The 19,261-nt window shown below is 41.9% G+C and overlaps 1 long non-coding RNA gene across 1 annotated transcript in view; it reads right to left on the minus strand.

Moving 5' to 3' along the window:
- Nucleotides 1-526: 526 nt before the first annotated feature.
- Nucleotides 527-19,261, minus strand: part of LOC125317253 — a 31,214-nt gene continuing 12,479 nt past the window's right edge. The window contains exon 3 of the long non-coding RNA XR_007199986.1: nt 527-1,010. This is a non-coding gene — a long non-coding RNA (uncharacterized LOC125317253). The remainder of the gene's footprint in view (nt 1,011-19,261) is intronic.

Genomic DNA, 19,261 nt, shown 5'->3' on the forward strand with positions numbered 1-19,261 from the left:
TTGTGTGAGCTGAGAAAGGTTCTGCAGAGAAAATTCCTTCCATTTAGACAAGGCTTTAATTATAAAGCTCATGACGATGGATCCTGTGGATTCTGAGGTGATGTGAGCTGCCAGTGTAATCCTCTCCATTACTCTGTACACACAAAAATAATTGCCTCGATTTTGTCTCTGTGCAAATGCGACCCATGCTGACAGAGTAGCCAGACTGTTTGTTTCCAGAAATATCCAGAAAAATACCAGAAATAGCTGGTAACCTTCCCTAAAATAATTACTGTAGGATTAAATAGCTTTAAAACCTCAAGTTTGAAATTAACAGCAGTTTACAATGTTCTTCACTTGTAGAATTTTTTAATCTTTTTTACTTTTGCCCTTTTACATAAAGCCCACAGACTTTCTGGGAACTACTGACCTACAGCCTTGAGGAGCAAATTCTGTTTTTCTGGTTCATGCCATAAAAAAATAGGCAGAGTTTGAGGGTATAATTTTTGAAAGCAATTTTATTTGCTATGGGCAACTGCAGGCAAAATATTTGGAGGTAATCTGCCTTCATAATTTCTTGTATCTACTGAGATAGCTTCTGATTTTCATGGGTCTTAACTTTTAGCCTAGAAATACCGAAGAGTGTTTTGTCTTTTCAAAGGACAGAAAGAGTTAAAAGAGGGAAAGTCTTCCACAGAATCAGTAGAACCACAACAAACTCTGACCAGTAGTGCCAATGCTGGATACTGTTTGTCTATTGTCATTTTTATTGAAGGACTTCCATTAAAGCTATGAGGTGTTAGCTTTGCTAGGAGTCTCACAATAACAAAATAAAATAAACAAAAAATGAGGATTCTTGGGTTTCATTTCTGTTGAAGCATGTTTTCAATGTATTATTTGATTTCTAAACCATATCCAAAGAGACAAAGTACCAGAACAATAAAACATTCTTCCTTGCTTGCAGAACAACTCGCCTCTCATGGCAAAACGTTGGATGCAGTTGAAGCCTATCCTCAGCATGTAGTGGGGATCTGTGGAGAAGAAAAGACTCAAAATAGAAACATGTCTGAGCAGACAAACACTACTAAGGCAGGGAAAGTTGGTAAGGAGGAGAAACCAAAACATCGGTCCTGATCCTACTTCTCCTCAAGTCAGTAGGAAGACTTGTGAACTTCACTACATAGAAGTGAATTTCTATGTTCAAAAATATTGCTCAAGGCAGAGAAACTGTGAAAGTCCTCTAAACACAGTAAAAATGAAAGGAAGTGAAAAGAGAACCTCCTGAATCCTACTATTCTTTTTTCCACTCTTCAGTTTCATCTGGCTGACATTTAGTACTTTTTATTATTAGCAGAGACTCTGCTGTAGCTCTCACAGTTTTAGGTCATGAGTAGGCATAATGCAGAACATACACATTTGTCACTGGACCATTGCTGTAGAAATTCAATTAAAAATATGACATTTGATCAGAGTCAGCAGTAGAAATGCACTGACATTCCACAGTATTCTGTCTGCAGAATACTGTCCCAGACACAGTAGAGACCACAACAGCTACAGTGCAACCCTACCTGCAGCATCAGCTGCCATCTAGGAGAGAATGATTTAAATAAATAAGACTCATATCTAGTGCTAAGCAAAGACTGTCCTGCACACTTTCTACTCTAAGATCACAGTAAATAGCATCTGGAGAAGCTCAACTCAGGAATAAGCACTGTAAAAACGAAAAAGTCAGACCACAGGTCCAGCTGGGTAAGTTCCTCAGCTCCAACGCTGACTATTAGCAGTTGTTTGGACTAGAGGGTAAACCCTTATACACTTAAAAACTGCAGTTTAAACTTTTCAGCTTCCAGGGGTTGCCTTTCTGTTTCAGTGTACTGTGCACTGGAGTGACTGGTGCACCACATACCCCTTACTCTACTGTATATGTGAGAGAACTGGGAGATTCCCAAAACTCCTGCAGTTTGGCTTTGGGGTTTTCTTCTTTGGTTGGGTTTTTTTGAGAAACAGAAACAAGGAGGGGAGGAACAATAAATCTAAATGACTTGAGACATGAATAGGAAGTTTACTGTTTACATGGATAGGAAGCCTGACTGAAACTCAGGAAATGGCTAATCATTCCAGAATTCTTTGAGAAGCTGTAGAAAACTGGAGCACTGACAGCAGCAGGAATCTAGACGAATGGTATAAGGTTCAATGAAAATGTCTCTAACATCCTTACGTGTGGGGTTTTTTTTATTCCTCTGTAGATTTTTAAACTACTTTGGAAGAACAGGATACTCTCCTGTGTATACTTTTGTGTTTGGCTGCTTGATCTGAAAGTCTGAAAAAAATACTGAGTATATCTTCACAATTGGTGCTGAAGACCCCCAAAGGGTTCGTATAATTAAAGACTGTACGATCTGAGGTTTGTTTCTTGAAACCATCTGATGTCTAAGCCAATGAGACAAGACTATGCACGAAGGACCTCACAGAAGCTGGTCAGATCCAGACACATTTTTAACATAATATTGTCAGCATGTGTTGTTCTCTCAAAGTAAAATGTTATATTAAAGTTACTGGATTACAATGATGTTTCTGGTTAGAAGAAGTCTTCTAAATACTATATGCAGAAAAAAGTTCAGACATGAATTTTTTAATAATGTTTTCGATCAAAAGCCAGTTATATCAACTGATTCTGCTCCACAGATGAACAAAGAGGCTTAGTTTTCCTTCCAATCTAGAACAAGATTTTAGCCCTGCAAGCTATAGCATGATTGTCTATGCATGGTTACTCCTTGACCTGCCGTCAAACATAAAATCAAACACCTGTGGCAGATACTTAAGACTATGTCTGTGCCCCTGTTGATCCATCTGCAATATATTACATCCTAATTTATTACTATGGGTGGTTTTCAAAGGGGATTCATTAGACAGACAAAGTCCACTGCACTGTTAAAAAACTGTTTTTCTTCCCACCGTTCTAATTTTCCCTTCTTCTCAGGTTTCTGTTTCCTTTTATGCCATGCCAGGGATATTAAGTGCTTGCGAGACACTATTTCATCCAAAACCAGTCAGTCTGTTCTGGGCAATTAATGTGGGTGGCAAGCAATATCTGACCCAAATTTTGTGGGTTGGATAAACCATAAGAAGTGGTTAATTATCTTCTACAAACCTTATCTGTTTAATGAGGGGTGGAATTTCTCATTTATAAAGAATAAATCCATGAGTTCTGGCATTGTCCTGAAAGAAACCAAGGAATAACTGTTTCTTAAAGGAACAAGATTTTTCGCATTGCTGTCTGTGTGGTCATGAATTGGTGTAGAAGGCAATGTGATGGATCTGGTAAGAGTTGCTAATACAGATTAATGTGTACTAGGGACACAATCAGGGGAAGATATGTCTTGCTAAGATACAATTCCTGATTCAGGTTTTCCTTTGGGTTTATTTTCAACTCCTTTGGAAACAACAGGTTAAGAAACAGCTACAGCTTTCCATGATAGCAGTTTTTAGCTTTGTGGGTTTATTGATTCATGTAATATATAAGACTTCATAAAAAAAGTAAGGAGAATCACATCTGCTTCTGCTAAGTCTCTCCTCTGCTCAAAGTAAAGCCATCTCACCTGGGCCACCCTGTTTGACATATAAAACTATAGAGGTGTTTCTACCTGGGCTGGAATTGCTGAAAATTTTCTTCCTAAATAATATCTGAGTCACATGTTCAATACTCACTGTTATAGTATAATATGTGGAACACTTCTGCTCTTCTCTAAGGAAACCCACAAATGCTGCTTCTTCATACCACAGATTGGCAGTTTATGGAGAAATCCAACGCCTAAATCATCAAGCTGAGGGTACTTGGGTTTGTTGTGACTTGGTTTTGAAATACTTTCTTTTATCTTTCCTTCTGCCACCCTGGACACTGCTACACCAAAAAAAATTTCTGTCATTTAAAATACAATCACAAAGCTCAGGATACTTACCCCCAAGTTGTCACTTGAGGTTTTGAAGATGAATATTTTTTGACATTCTTAAGAAGTTGCAGCTTCTATCTGGAGAAGCCCCTCTGAGGATAAAGGCCAATGATATCAAAAATGAGGTTGTCTGGCTTATTATAAGGCTGTTTGGTTTAGATCAAGCCCTTTGGTGTAAGTGGAGCTGCCTCATCTGGGAAAGGAAATTACTTAAAAGTGATGTAAGAGTTCTGAAAGGGAGTCAGACAGTGGGAGATGCATATAACTTCTTTGTCTTGTGCTGCATTTAATTGGGCTCACTAACTTGTCAGATGGTGAAAGGAAAACCAGCATTTCATAGCAGCTTTTATTTGCTAGAGATGAGGAAATAAAGAGGCTGTTTGCAATGATGCAAACAGAGGAATTTTCACTTTACCATGACAGCCATCACTTTCTCCGACAGCAGAGCTTCCTTGACTCAGACATGTGTTAGGAAAACCAGGACAAACACCAATGAGCTGTGAGTCCCCACCCTGCTCATGACACAGGGAACATCTCTCTCCTGCCCCTGTCTGGGAGGAGGCTCATTTCTGAATCAAATGCCCCAACACCTAAGCGATGACTGATGCAAAAATTCCTCCAGATGCAAAAATTTTTGAGTTTCTTGGGTTAAGAAAGACACTCCCTAAATGGCTCCCCCTTACACTCCTCCTGCAGCCAGATGTGTGCTCCCACGTAACTGCAGGGCGATGTGTCCATCGGGGAGCCCTGCTGAGGATAGCCAGTGCAATTTTCTGGCCGATGTGTGTCTTGAACACAACCTTCATCAACTGAGAGTGCCAGGGAGCCCTGGGAGCAGGGTACTGCCTGTACCTACCGGAAGCCAACACAGTTCCCTGCTGTTGCTGAGGCCTGGGGCTACCTGCTGCCCCACAGTGCCTCACTGCTTGGCCCAGCTCCAGTGCCTCCAGCACTTGTGACTAAATTGCTCGGTGAGTTTGAATCATAAAAGATGTACCTGAAGCTTGGATATAGTTTAATAAAGGTCTCTTGCCTTCATCTTCAAAATTTATGGTATGTCTTGATAACCCCATAACATAAAGATGGAAGTCGTCTAAGGTTTCCAGACAAATACCTTTTTCCAGAATAATTTTTACTTCAGAAGGTGACATTTGGAGCCTGGCTCAATGGCCTGAATATAGGCACCAGGTACCATTTTAGTGAATTCATATCTTTTTCCCAACCAGTTGCTGTCCTATAAAGATGCAAGTTTCCCATAATTTTTTGTTACATCTGCCTTTTGCAGATATCTGCCTTGATATCCCAAGCACCTTGGATGACACTGTATGTATCTTTAGCCAACTGAATTCCTCCATTATGGATTCAAAACTGTCTAAGCAAACATCTGTTTGGAAGTAAAAATATTCTGGAATGATTCGTCCTCTTCCTTGGAGGCACCATAAACATGAAGATGCAGTAAGTTACAGGTGATTACAGGCAGTTCAGGAGACAAAGAAGTGATCAGTGAAACTGGAGACTAGGAAATGAAATGGATATATTTTCTGTTTCAGCTCCAGCCATGGCTTAGTTCAGCAACCACCCCATCTGCCTAGCAATCATATCTTCCATCAACTGGAGAATTACTTGCATTTTTGTACCATTAGAGTGCCGAACCACCCAGCAGCCACTGCAGTCCAACTGTGCAAGTTATGCAAAGATCACACAGTGATGGATAGCCTCTACCTCAGCTTTTTTACTATCCATAGTGGGACAGAGATGAACAAAGCGAGGAAGGCTTACAAGCAGAAATATTTAGGTACCTCAGTCCCATTGAAATCAGTAGGGAACTTGGTTCAGTACTTTAGTGACATGGATGTCCTGGGTTTTATTATAGATCTCACTCTCAGCCATGACCTGTAGATGTATGACAAGCATCTGAATTTTAACTATGCTTAACCAATCTGGACCATCTATGTGATGTAGTTGAATTTGGCTTGGAACCAAAGCCAATGATGTTGATGTCCATCCATCAAATTTACAGGGCCTGCTGGACAGTAAGGATGTTGTCTCTCTAATGCCTGTCTGTCCTTGTCAGACATCAATGCAATGTAAAAAAGTAGTAAGGATGTGAATGGATAAAAAAAAATGTAGGAAACTTAAGTGCTAATAGATATCCTACTGTAATTAGGAATAAATGATACCTTCTTTCTCAAGAGAGATGCTTTCTGTAAGTAGCTGGGGAAACTCTAGTGATGTACTCCAGGCATCTCCTGCTCCAGCTGCTCTCTTGTCTTTCTGCTAGATGCATTTTATGGAGAATATGATGTTACACACTTTACATTATTGACATAACCTAAAGGCAATATATGAATTTTTTAAACTCTGAACCACTTGCCAGAGAGGGATCTACAGGCCTCACAGGGCTGGCACAGTCTCCTTAATTAATACCCCTGTTCACCCTGGGCCCAATTGCTCATTTGTCCCTGTCTCTTCCCAGCACAGTCAGGGGACCACCACATGGGACATTTGTCACAAGGCATCTGAAGCTCATCCCCATATTTTCTGGATATGTTAATAAGAAATCAAGCATTAAGGATTTCTTTGCGAGCTCCTGGGAAGCTTTCTCATCCCTGTTGCACAGAGAGTGCCACTTACCAGCAGCATCAATTCACTGGCAGGGGCACATGTGGGTAGTTCCTTGTGTTCTTCATTGTTACCCACAGGCAGAAAGTTAATTGTGCTCTCTATGATTTCTATGTGCTCTGAGGAGCAGTTATATGTCACATGAGCCCCTCTGGCAGAAGAGCCCACACCAAGTATTCTCTGAATGCTGCAAAGAAACCATAAAATTCTGCTGCAGGAAATCCCATGCTCCTTTGGCTTGAATGCTTAGCAGCTATTCAGGGTTTTTCTGTGTCATGTTTCTTTTGGGAGGACAAGCTGATAGAGTCATGCAGAGCCTTTGTGCAATCTGATTTATTTGCCAGAAGTGCGAGCCAGGTCTCCTTGCTCCACAAAATAAATAAAAAATAAAAGTAAGCAGGAAGTGGTTTTCTTGCTGAGAAATCCAAATGTGCCAGAAGCTTTTTGCCTGATTTTTTCCAAATTCGGTATTTTGCATCTCTGGCCTTTTTCTGGCCTTGTCTCTTGCCCCCAGAGTCATGGTTGGTCCAACAGAAATCCTTTCATCCCATGTAGCTTAGCTGCTCTCAGGCACTGCTCTAATGATCAGTATCTTTGGCAGGGACTTCAGTTGTCCCAGTTAACTCTGCTCCAAGGAACATTTTGTGTTCCTTCCATTAAATCCCAGAGCTTTTTCCAGAAGATACACTTTTGTCACTACAGGAGTGATTGAAGGGTAGTCTTATGGTATATGTTAGAAAGGAATCAAATTTGATCATTACAGTTTCTTTAGGTCCTGTAATACATAAATTCATCCCTCAGGTTGATAGTTTGATGGGAGCTTTAAAATCTTCCAGAAAACCAGTGAAATCAAGGAAGCAAATTCAGTTTCCAGGAGATTAGCTCAAGCTTCAATGGCTTTTTTTTATTTTTTCTAAACTAAAAATATTCCCCTGCATTGTGAACCCCCGTCAGTCTGGGCTTGTCTGTAAGTATTCAGAATCATCACTGGCCACATAGGCCATCCTATGATGCTTAAGAATGGTTGCATGGCTTCCATAGGTCATTCTTTTCTCTCTCAGTGCTCCTGACCATTCACTATTTCTTACACCTGTGTTTCTGGTGTTGCAGGACATGTACACAATCAGACAAAAATTTACATTGAAAGAGATCTTAGGGGCTCCATCCTCTGACTGACTGACTGACTGTGCTAAGAGCATGGCCAGCTCACTCAACTTCCTCAGGGCCCTGTTCAGCTCAGTTTTCAACATCTGCAAAGAAGGATACAGGGTCTTACAGGAAAGCCATGGCTGAGCCATCCTCTGCATCCCTTTATTTAAGATAAGCAGTTCCCTTTCCCAGCAACACAACCATTGTGCCCACCCCATTGTGGCTGTACCTGTGGGTGAGACTGCATCATCACCCTGTTGAGAGTTCCTGTCTCCCTTGGGTGAGCAGTCCTAACCAATGCTCACTGTAGTTCTTGAAAGCCACACCTCTACTGCTGCACTAGCACACACTTGGTAAAGGGGGGTTGAATCTGTCTCTTCTGCCTATGCAAACTCAGAAGTCTGAATCTGAAATCTCTCTATTTCCCATTTGAGGAAATCAAAACAGACCCCAATTGTCCTGTGGAATCCTCAGCCATTCACATAAGTGTCCTGGTCCCAGCTGGATCAGAATTCGTTTTTTCATAGCCACTGGTGCAGTGCTGTGTTTTGGATTCAGCAGGAGGATAATGTTGATAACACACTGATGTTTTGGTTGTTGCTAGGTAGCACTTACCCTGAGTCAGGCACTTTTCAGTGTCTCATGCTCTGCCTTTGAGGAAGTGCACAAGAAGATGGGAGGGAGCACGGCTGGGACTGCTGACCTGAACTGGCCAAAAGGATATTCCATGGAACATAGTGCCTGATATATGAACTGAGGCCAAGAGGGGCTGATCACTGGTGGAGGACAGTGGTGAACACTTGTACTGTGCATCACTTGCTTCTTTCTCCTTTTCCTTACAGTATTATTATTAATATTATCATTATCATTATTACTCTTATATTTCAATTCTTACACTGTTCTTAGCTCATGGGTTTCACCTTTTTTTCTGATTTCCTCATCCCAGCAGGGTGAGGCAGAGGGGAGTGAGTGAGTGAGTGCTGTGTGGTACATAGTTGCTGGCTGGGGTTAAATAGCAGCAGTGGGAACATCATCTTCTTGCAGATGCACAGCCTTGATCACGGTTTAATAAGGCCAAGTGCCAGGTCCTGCACTTGATTTACAACAAACCTATGCAGCTCTACAGTCCTGGGGAGGACTGGTTCAAGAGCTGTTTGGCAGAAGTGACCTGGGAGGTGCTGGTTGACAGTAGCTGGACATGAGCCAGAGTGTACCTGGGTGGACAAGAAGGCCAATGGCATCTTGGCCTGTATCAAGAATAGTGTGGCCAGCAGGAGCAGGGCAGTCATTGTCTCCCTTTACTTGGTACTGGTGAGGCTGCACCTGGAGTGCTGTGTTCAGTTCTGGGCCCCTCACTTCAAAAAGGACTTTGAGGTGTTGGAGCAAGTCCAGTGAAGGGCAACAAGTCTCACAAAAGGACTAGAAAGCTTATCTTATGAGGAACAGCTGAAGGAGCTACCCTTGTTCCGTCTAGAGAGGAGAAGGCTCAGGGGGGACCCCATCAGTCTCCACAACTGCCTGAAAGGAGAGTGTAGTGAGGTGGGGGCCAGTCTCTTCTGCTGTGCCTGAAGTGAGAAGACAAGAGGATATGGCTTTAAACTGAGATAGGGCAGAGGCAGATTAGATTTTAGAAAAGCTATTTTCAGGGTGGCCAGGCACTGGAGCAGGTTGACCAAGGAGGTGTGGAATTACACTGTGGAGATGTTTAAGAGGCATCTGGAGCTGGGTGATTTGGTTTAGTGGTTTAGAGGTTACAGTGGCAGTGCTGGGTGGACAGTTGGATTGGGTGGTCTTGAAGATCTCTTCCAGCCTTGACTTTCTATGATTCTGTGTCCTGCTCTGGGTAGTCTGCACAGACCTGTCCCTCAGACAGCTGGAGAGCAGCAGTAGCAGCCTCAGAGACGGTGAGACACTTGAAAACCAGGTACAAATGTTATTAACATGAGCTGCAGACCCCCACCAATAACTCTGAATTTGAGCCACAACACCATAAATGCAGAATATACAGCAGTAACGAGCCAGATGCAGTGAACAAGCCAAGGCCTCTCCAGGAGGCCGCGTCCCTGAGGCAGTTAAGGTGAACCACTTGGGCTGGCCAGTGTGTGGGAAAGAACCACTTTTTGGAGGTTTAGTTGCTGGTGCTGGTTAGAGCTGCAGCTGCAGCCTGACAGCCTTATTCCTCTGTAAAGCAGCTGGTAAGCTGTGCTCCTGCAGCTGTCACCAAGCTGAGGGCATCTCCTCACATGGGTGGCGTTTCTGGGCTATGTGTTGCAGAATCAGGGCGAGAAGCACAGCCTGTGCCAACGGAATGTGGAAGTCAGAGGAAGGGATGTAATTTGCAAGTCTCAGGTGGAAGATATGGTCAGGTGGAGACAATTCCTCTGTCTCAGAAAAGTTTGTGAGATTTTTCACACTTTTTCTCATCCTGTGTCATAATGCAAAGACATTCTGACTATTTCTTTGTTACAAAGGGACAAGCAAAATAGAAGTTTGTGACAATCCTTGTGCTTTGTTTAACTGCCTTTGGGATACACTGTTTTTATCTGACTGTTCTTTTTTCTAATTAACTTCCACTATAAGTTTTGCAAAAATAATTTGAAGCTGGAAACTGGGCTTAAAATTTGATCGTGGAAAAAAAACCAGATTGGATTCTTAATAAATAAAAAATGCAAGTAATTAAAGAAACTTAATGGCTTCCTCCCCAAGAGGTTTTAAATTGACAATTTGTAAAATTTTAGTGCAAAAATGTTTTATATAAGAGGCTCCAAGCAGATTTCACACCCTTTTATTTTACCTTAGTCCCATTAGGATCTCCCCATGATGCAGAAAAGATTGTGCCTATTTTCCTGCAGATGTTAAAACACCTATGGAGGTCCTTTAGAAAAGGGAAATGAACTATCTACGCTTTGTGAGCTGGAAAATATAACTGATAATAAGTAATAGAGAATTGCCTCTTAGAAAACACAAATGCCATAAAAAGACCTGTTCCTCTTAAGGACAAAAAATTATTTCCTGCTTCAGAATTAGAGGAACTCAAATAAAACGCAAGCAAAATATAAATGTTTGCAACACTTTCTGCCGCTCTAAATGTACTTATTTTAAAATCAAAAGCTAGACAAGGTGTTTTTGAGATACCACACACAAAAATACCTCAACAGTCCAGGATTTAGTGAAAGCAAAAAACCTCATTTTTTTCAGGATCTTTTCTTCCTAATGCCCTATGTAATAAATCTCATCTCAAATTTAATTAGATAGACAATTTATTTAACAGAGAACTGCACATGTATACATTCAGTAGACTTAACACCACTTCTGGACAGCTTATGTGCTCAGAGAACTCCAGCTCCAGCATGTGGTGAAAAACTCATCCCTTTTGCACTGTAGATCCTTCTGCTACCACAGAAAATAAAGAATGTATTCTGGGTGCTGGGGCAGAGCTGGCAAAATTCTGAGTACTCACAACCAGGGCAAGACCTTTGAAGGAATTCAACTACCTGGAGCTCTTACTGGGAGAATCTGGCCATAATTACAACCAAAACATGCTGGGTAAGTCCAGATTCTCAGAAATTTATTGAACTTCCTAAATGCATTTGAAGTGTATTGGCAGGCAGATGTAAAGGAGCAAAGCTCAGCTCCTGTAAGGCTTTGCTTGCTCCTGGTTGTGCTGGAGAACCACAGTGCTGGCTGCCAGCCTGTCTGCTCTTGTCTCGTGATCACCAGGCAAAGTGTGAGGCTGCAGGGAGTCTCTCTGTCTTGGCCAGTGAACCACCTGAAGAGAGCCCGGGTATTCCAGTCACTTGTGATCATTTGTCCATTCCCTGGGAAATTGTTTTGGAAAACTTAGTCATGATCCTAAAAGTTGAGGTATGCTGAAAATCCTGGCCACAGGGAAGAAGAAAGCCTATGTTTCTATTCACCACTTGTTTTGAAAGGACTCAGTCCAAAACTCAGAGAAAACTAGAGTGATTCCCATTGACTTAGCAGGCTTTGAGTGAAACCCAAAGTGCTTAATACTAAACTCCTCAGAAGCATGAGCTAGTGAAGCTGGTGAAGCGTTCTCAGGCAACAGGCTCCTTTTTGCACAGCTACCCATGTCTAACTGTCTCTTTTCTTTTTCAGTCCTTCCTCTCTTCCTCTACATCCTGAATGGCTCAGGCAGGGGACAGTCAAACCATTTCTTTCCGGATCCTTGCAGATCAATCTGTTCCTTTCCTGCTCCACTTTTCACATTGGGAGATTCCCAGACTGAGATTTAAACCCTCTTCTGGAGAGCCTTTCTGAGAGACATGATACTGTTTTTTGGCACGACCCTTCTCTGATACTCTTTTTCAGACCCATCCTGTCCCCATAGCAACGCTGGGTAACAACTGAGATGCATTACATTATTTTTTCCATTCTTCTGGCACTTGATTATGAAGGTAGCTGCCAGCAGGTAAATTTAAAACGTATGAAAGTCAGGCCTTCACACAGCTGGTAGCCAGCCTGCATAGTTTGCTACCACAGGAGGCCACAGAATTGAAGAAATAAAGTCTGAAAAGGATTGAAATTGGAGTTGCTTGTGGGAACCTCATCCCACTTTTCACATGGGGTTTGGTGGGCAGAGGAAGAGATCCAAAGATTTCAGCTCTCACTCTGCAAAGGACTCAGATGTGGTGTTGTTATGTGCTTCCTAACAAGAATTTTGTTCAAAATGATTCTTAGCTTCAAAGAGTGGATTTGTGCAAACTGTCCCCATCAGGTGAGGGGGATATCTGTCTCAAGCCTTTGAATGGGGCACAATTTTAAATACAAAATGCTGGTGGCAGTGCCAGTTGTGTATGTTCCTTATTTCTTTTAAGGAGTGCCTGGAAATCCAAAGAGGCAGTATTCCCTCTCATCTTGGTGATCTCTAAGTGCTGGTCTCTGTGATGCTCCAGGCACTGGACTTTCAAAGTTCCTGTTCTGAACAAAGGGGGACTAGCTGATTCCAAGGAAAATATTCATTTGATCCCTCTTGCCATTTCAAAGCTTCATGAAGAGGTTTTTTCTTCCTATTCATTCAAGTCCCTTAATATAGGGATATGATCATTTGAGCAGAGTGGTTTACTGCCAGCAGAGAAAACAACATGGGCATGAACATTCAGCCTGAAACAGATGTCTGTGCAGGGGAAACCCTCCTTTCAGCTCCTCCCTGTAGCAATGGTGTCTTCTCGTTGTTGAGCAAAACCGCAAAAAGGAGGTCGGATCATTTTTACATATATATTCCTTGGAAATCTCTTTTTCTTCCCAGGCACCTATTTATGCCTGACGCTATTAATAATTTTCAAAATTTCAGGAAGCTCTTAAAATCAACCAGACTGCAAAGAAACTTTCCCTGGGAATGTTTTACTGCCTTCTCAGAAGTGGCTGACCTTGCACTTACTGCAAGTGATAATTTGGTATAAGGTTTCTTTTCTCAGCTTGAAATACAATAGGAGCTCCTCCCACTCCCACAGAAATACATGTACCAGCACTTAACAGACCATCCTCAAAGACCTGGATTCCCTCACCCACCACATGTTCTCTGCCTCCTTCCTCCTGTTTCCACCCGCATCTGGTCAGACAGTCTTGCTGTGAGAAATGATGGTGCCATATATAAGAATATTATCACATCACCACTTACTACTCTGTCTATCAATCCCTTTTTATGTGACTTATCTTTTTCCCCATCTCCCTTTCTGTATATTTCTACTGTATCAGAAAATCCTTGAAAATAACCAGAACTCCCTGCAACACTCCCAAACACATTTTAAAATAAAATAAATTTTCTCAAGAAATGTTTCTTGATTAACAGTCTTGGATTTTTCCTGTCACAGGCTGTCATGAAAAACCCATTGTTTCACTGAGAGCTGTTCCCTTCACAGATTCACAGAACCACAGAATAACGAGGTTGGAAGAGACCTCCAAGATCTTCAAGTCCAACCCCTGTCCTAACACCTCAACTAGACTATGGCACCAAGAGCCATGTCCAGTCTTTTTTTAAACACATCCAGAGATGGTGACTCTACCACCTCCCTGGGTAGACCGTTCCAGTACTTTATTCTTCTTTCCGTGAAAAACTTTTTCCTAATATCCAACCTATACCTTCCTTGATGTAGCTTGAGACAGTGTCCTCTCATTCTGTCAGTTGCTGCCTGGTGGAAGAGACAAACCCCCACCTGTCAGCAATCTCCTTTCAGGAAGTTGCAGAGAGTGATAAGGTCACCTCTGAGTCTCCTTTTCTCCAGCCTAAACAACTCCAGCTCCTTCAATCGCTCCTCATAGGGCTTGTGTTCCAAGCCCCTCACCAACCTTGTTACCCTCCTCTGGACACACTCAAGCATCTCAACGTCCTTCCTAAACTGAGGGGCCCAGAACTGGACACAGTACTCAAGATGTGGCCTTACCAGTGCTGAGTACAGGGGAAGAATGACCTCCCTGCTCCTGCTGGCCACACAATTCCTAATACAGGCCAGGATTCCGTTGGCCTTCTTGGCCACCAAGGCACACTGCTGGCTCATATTCAGTCGGCTGTCAACCAGCATCCCCAGGTCCCTTTCTGCCTGGACACTGTCCAGCCACACTGTCCCCAGCTTGTAACATTGTTGGGGATTTTTGTGGCCAAAATGCAGAACTCTATTACTGCAGGCCTGGGCCCTAGGGTATATCACCGTGTCGCACAGCCATAGGGAGGAGGAGGAGAGAAGATCCAACAGGCAGGAATTGTGCAGCAAGATTGATCTATTTAATTATTTTACAAACTCTTTTATAGACTTTTTTCTTCATAGTCTAATTGGATAAGGATCAGCCACCCCTTGGGGGTGATTGGCTAAAATCCTAAAACATCCATTGTCAAAATATTTTTCTACTGTACCGTAAACAAGACTTTTCAAGGTTGCAGGTGGTTTGGTTGTTTACATTCCCTGCTACCTCTTCTGTGAGAGAGAAAAGTCTCTCATGGACTTAGAAAATAGCAAGAAAATCCTTGCTAACAGCATTTTTATATCAACAGAACTCAGCATTTAGACTTACTAAACTTCATCCTGTTGGACTCTGCCCATGGCACTTTCCTGGTGCTACAGACCAGTTCTAGTCAGCATTTGCTACCAGTTGTAGCATGGAGACGCAAAACACAAATACTAACCCCTTCCAGAGGAGCAAGCAACTCTGACTTGGATGATGATGGATGGATAGAAGCTAGTTCTGCTTTCAGGGCTGTCTCTGTCAGTCTCAGACCTCAGAGGGATTTTTTGACAGGGTGGTAAGCCTGTGGGTGGGAAGTAGGCTGACTGACTGTGCAAGTCAGTACATGTCTGCACCACAGTTACTTTGCAATCACAACATGGCAGAGACTTTCTTTTCAACCTCTCCATGCTCATGAGGTCAGGCCCAAATTCATTGCACCTACTGTAAATTGTTAGTTCCTGTCCTTAAATGATGACCTTCACCATCCTTCAGTTCCTGGTGAGGTGGCACAACTGGGAAATTAAGAACTCACTCAGGGTGACTTAGACTGCAACAACACTTGTGTTTCACGGCCAGGTGAGGACCCTAAAATGGCTGAATTTACGTAGGTGTTTCAGCGAGGTATTTACAGATAGGAGGAGGAACACAGGTCTTGGGCACTATAATATTTCCCTGCCTGTCAAGGTGGATGTGAAATTAAATATATTAGAGGATTTAAAAGATTCAGCCATCGCTTTGTTAGGGGTCTTACAAGTCATTTTAGACATGATCTGTATGTACCATGACAGAGGAAAGCTAATCAATATATACATAAGGTATAATACTTTATTATTTATCAGAACTACCATAATTGGTCCTCTCCTGTAATACCTATCATTATATCTAAATTTTAAAAGAAGTTACTTTTTCATAGCCGAAATAGAGGTACTGAAATTCTGCAGAGAAACATCTATTCAGTAGAAGATTCTGTCACATTAATGACCTACATTTTGAAATTAGTAATGATTTTTGCAGAGTTGCGTAGCCCACCAGGAACATTTCTATAAAGGCTATCTCATAAGAAAACAGTATGTGTCACATTTAGAGATGTTTCCTCATGAAAATTTAAGCTAGAGATAGATTTTTCCTTTGAGACAGAGCTAGAGTTGGACACAGATTATTTATCTAGACTACAAAACTCCAGAACATTTCCATCTTTTCAGGACCAGGACAGATTTCTGCCAATCAGGAAAAGATCAGGAAATACACTTTTATTCTCGCTCTTTATTTTCTGCTTTATGCAGTGGTTCCATTGCCACATCTGGGCAACCAGAGGACAAAACCCCAGAGAGCTCCAGCAGAAATAAAGAAATGTGATCATAGCCTGAAGAATGAGCTGAAAGACTCAGTCTGTGAAGAGTTTGCTCAAATACCCTCAGCCATCAGCAATTTCCCTGAGAGATGCAGTTTTAGGGTTCCTGAAATTATTCATTAATTCAGCAAGACAACGTAGGGAAAAAAGTAGTGTTTTCTAATAATATTTTCTTAGTGGAATGCTGCATATTTCAACTATTTTATGGAGATCCTGGAAAGCTCAAAGAAAAAATTTTGTGTTTGAATACATACATTATATCTCAAAAAAAATGGTGAGCAAGGAAGAGCACTACCTAATGCCTTGCAAGGAGCCTGTTTGAATTCATAGAAACATAGAATGCTTTGGGTAGGAAGGGACCTTAAAGATCATCTAGTTCCAAACCCCCTGCCATGGTCAGGGACACCTTCTACTAGACCAGGTTGTTCAGAGCCCCATCCAGCCTGACTTTGAACATCTCCAGGGCTGTTACAGCTCAAGGCATTTAATGCTTATGGCTGTAAATGTGTGACCCCAGATTCATTCAGAGCTTTGAATTTTGCACAAGTCCTTTCCTGTAACAATGTGTTATATACCAAGGACTCCAGAAGGCATGAAGTGTAGAAAACAATAAATTCCCATTGTTGACACAATTCTCTTTCATAAATTAAACCAGACATTTGTTGACAAGCCTGCCACAAACAATATTCAGCAACTGCAACTCCTATTATTAAACTAGGGATTTGTCTAGCTAACAAGAATTGCATCCACTAAGATGAGAAAGCCTGTCTAGCTAACATCAATTGATTTTATTTAGACAAGAAAGCCTGTCCAGCTAACATGCTCTCAGGCAGTAAACCAGCAAATGTGCTATTTCATAAAGTTTTTGTAAATGCCTCTCCACTGCTGAGCAGCTACTTACGGGTGAAAGCATGACGACATTACCTCTCTAATGAATGTTACTTGGACAAATTACTTAAGTGATGCTGCTTTCAGTTTCACAGCATCATCACTGATCCTCCATGAAAAACAATAAGAGACGCCTTGATAACTTTTGCCATGTAAGGGTGAAATATATATATAATACTGAGCTGGTTTCCATCTTTTATATTGGTAAGCAAGTCAGGATCCCTTTGCCTTGAAAAGACTGGCCAGAACTCTCTCTCAGGCATCCACATTCTCCCAACTTGATGATGCACATGGACCCATGATAGTTCACTGGAGGAGGTGGCAGAAGGTCCTTTTCTCTGTCCTTTTGCATCTTTTGGTCTATGGTGGGACACATGTGCAATGACACTGGCTGATACTACCTGCCTTTTCTCCTCTCTTAACCCTTATACAGCTGTAGTCAGGGCAGGGAGTTTCCCTTAATTTTCTGAAGAAAATGAAGTTATTGTTTTTTCTCCTTGGCCCCTTTCATGAAAAATAACATCCTGTTAGTCCTCTGGAGACTATATCCAGGATCATTAAAATAATAGCAATAAAAGCTTCAAAAATGTCCTACACCCATCTCAGACCTAGGGAATCAGTGGCTGTAGTTGTCATACTCAGCTTTATCAACTGCAGAATATCTAACTTTTTTGAGTATAAGAATAATTAGAAGTCCTAATTTTGTTCCTAGAAAAACAAAATGGTGTTGAATACAATGTGGTGCTATCCTTTCTTGTCTCCAATTTTTATACCTTCTTCTTTTTGCTGAAATTCTCTTTGTTGAGCATAGTCTCTGGTTCAACTTGCTCCTCCAGTTAACTTGTCTTGGAACAGTGTTCTCCTGCTTTTTTGCCCCTCAATTTTCTTGTTTATTGCAAAATGGCTTGTAGAAAATTAGTAAAGAAAGAGAAATTGTGAATTCCAGATGTTGTACTACCTTTTGTTTTTGTTCTCAGCCCCCTAAATATCCGTGCAGGTCTCCCTTATTTTTGGGTGAAAACTAGTAACGGCACACTGAAAACATTTGTACCATCAAGCACATGTCTCAGGCTGGCCTGTGCAACAAACAGTACCTAAGCCCAAATACCTGGGATATGTGGAAGCAGAGGTCAAAAAGTGAATCTCTCCACAAGTCTTTCTGCGGTGTTAGAAACACAATATACTTAACACCCACTGCAGGTTTCAGACACTCTGTAGTATGCCCTCCATCACCTGTGCAAATCCTGTCCTGTTCCTATTATTCCTATAAGGCTGCACATTGCAAGTGGTGTTTTTGGCAAAGTGTCTGGCTAAGGTAAGTACCAGGAATATCTGAAAAAATATATATTTAAAGAAAAAAAACTAAGCAGGAAAACCAGAAAAAATTGGGATAGAATAATAGCAGGAAACACAAGGTTTAGGGGCTATTGACAGTTCTTGTTGCTTGCTAAAGACTGTTAACACCAGAAAAGCATGGACCAGGCTTCTATCCTACAAATGAGCCAGAAAGAAAAATGCACAAGTGAACCCACCATCTTTCCATGGGCCAGGTGTTCCCACTTTAGTTCTCAGGAGAGAAACCAGGGAAGAGCCCCTGCAGCCCGTATCACTCAGAACCGCCCCTCCTCGGAAATGCACCTCTGGTCATCTCTGGTCCCTTGGAGCTGAGTCCCTATTTAAATCCATCAGCTGGTACTCTTACTCCTTGGCTGATTCCCAGCTCCTGCATGCTGCTGTCACATAGCAGGCCAGCTGCTACCCCAAGCCCTTTTGGGGACCACGTGTGGTTGTATTTAGCAGGGAGGGTACTGGAATTCCAGTCAGGCTTGCTGAGATCTCAGTGGGAATCAGTCTCAACTCCTAATGCATAGAAAAACTAAGCAATGAGAAGGTTGCTTCGAGGTCACTGGGCTGGTGTTCAAAAAGAAATAAGGTCAGGAGTGAAAAAGGAGGAGAGAAAGCAATAAATATTTTTCCTGGTGTTGATGTCAGGCTCACCAGCCTATTCTTGTCACACTGCTCCCTTTTTTCCATGCAGACACAATATTAGCTGTCCTCCCTGGTATTTCTCTGTTATTCCAAAACGTCTTAAAAATGAACATTTGCACAGCAAAGACCACTTTAGTCAGTTCTCATGGTACCCTGGGGTGCTTCTTATTTGAGCTTCTGCTTTAAAATATTTATCTCTAGAAAATGCTGCCTAATGTTTCAGCTACTAAAGGCCTGGAAAATCTGTCATCTTTTTCCTCACCTTGTGCTTTCTAAGTATAGCACAGATAATTACTGAACATAGTTTTTCTGCAGCAGTATTGATAAAGTTACCATCTTTGTGTAGTAATAGGCTTATGTTGTCTTAGGG

Source organism: Corvus hawaiiensis, chromosome 26 (genome assembly GCF_020740725.1).
Source record: "Corvus hawaiiensis isolate bCorHaw1 chromosome 26, bCorHaw1.pri.cur, whole genome shotgun sequence".
NCBI classification, from domain to species: domain Eukaryota; kingdom Metazoa; phylum Chordata; class Aves; order Passeriformes; family Corvidae; genus Corvus; species Corvus hawaiiensis.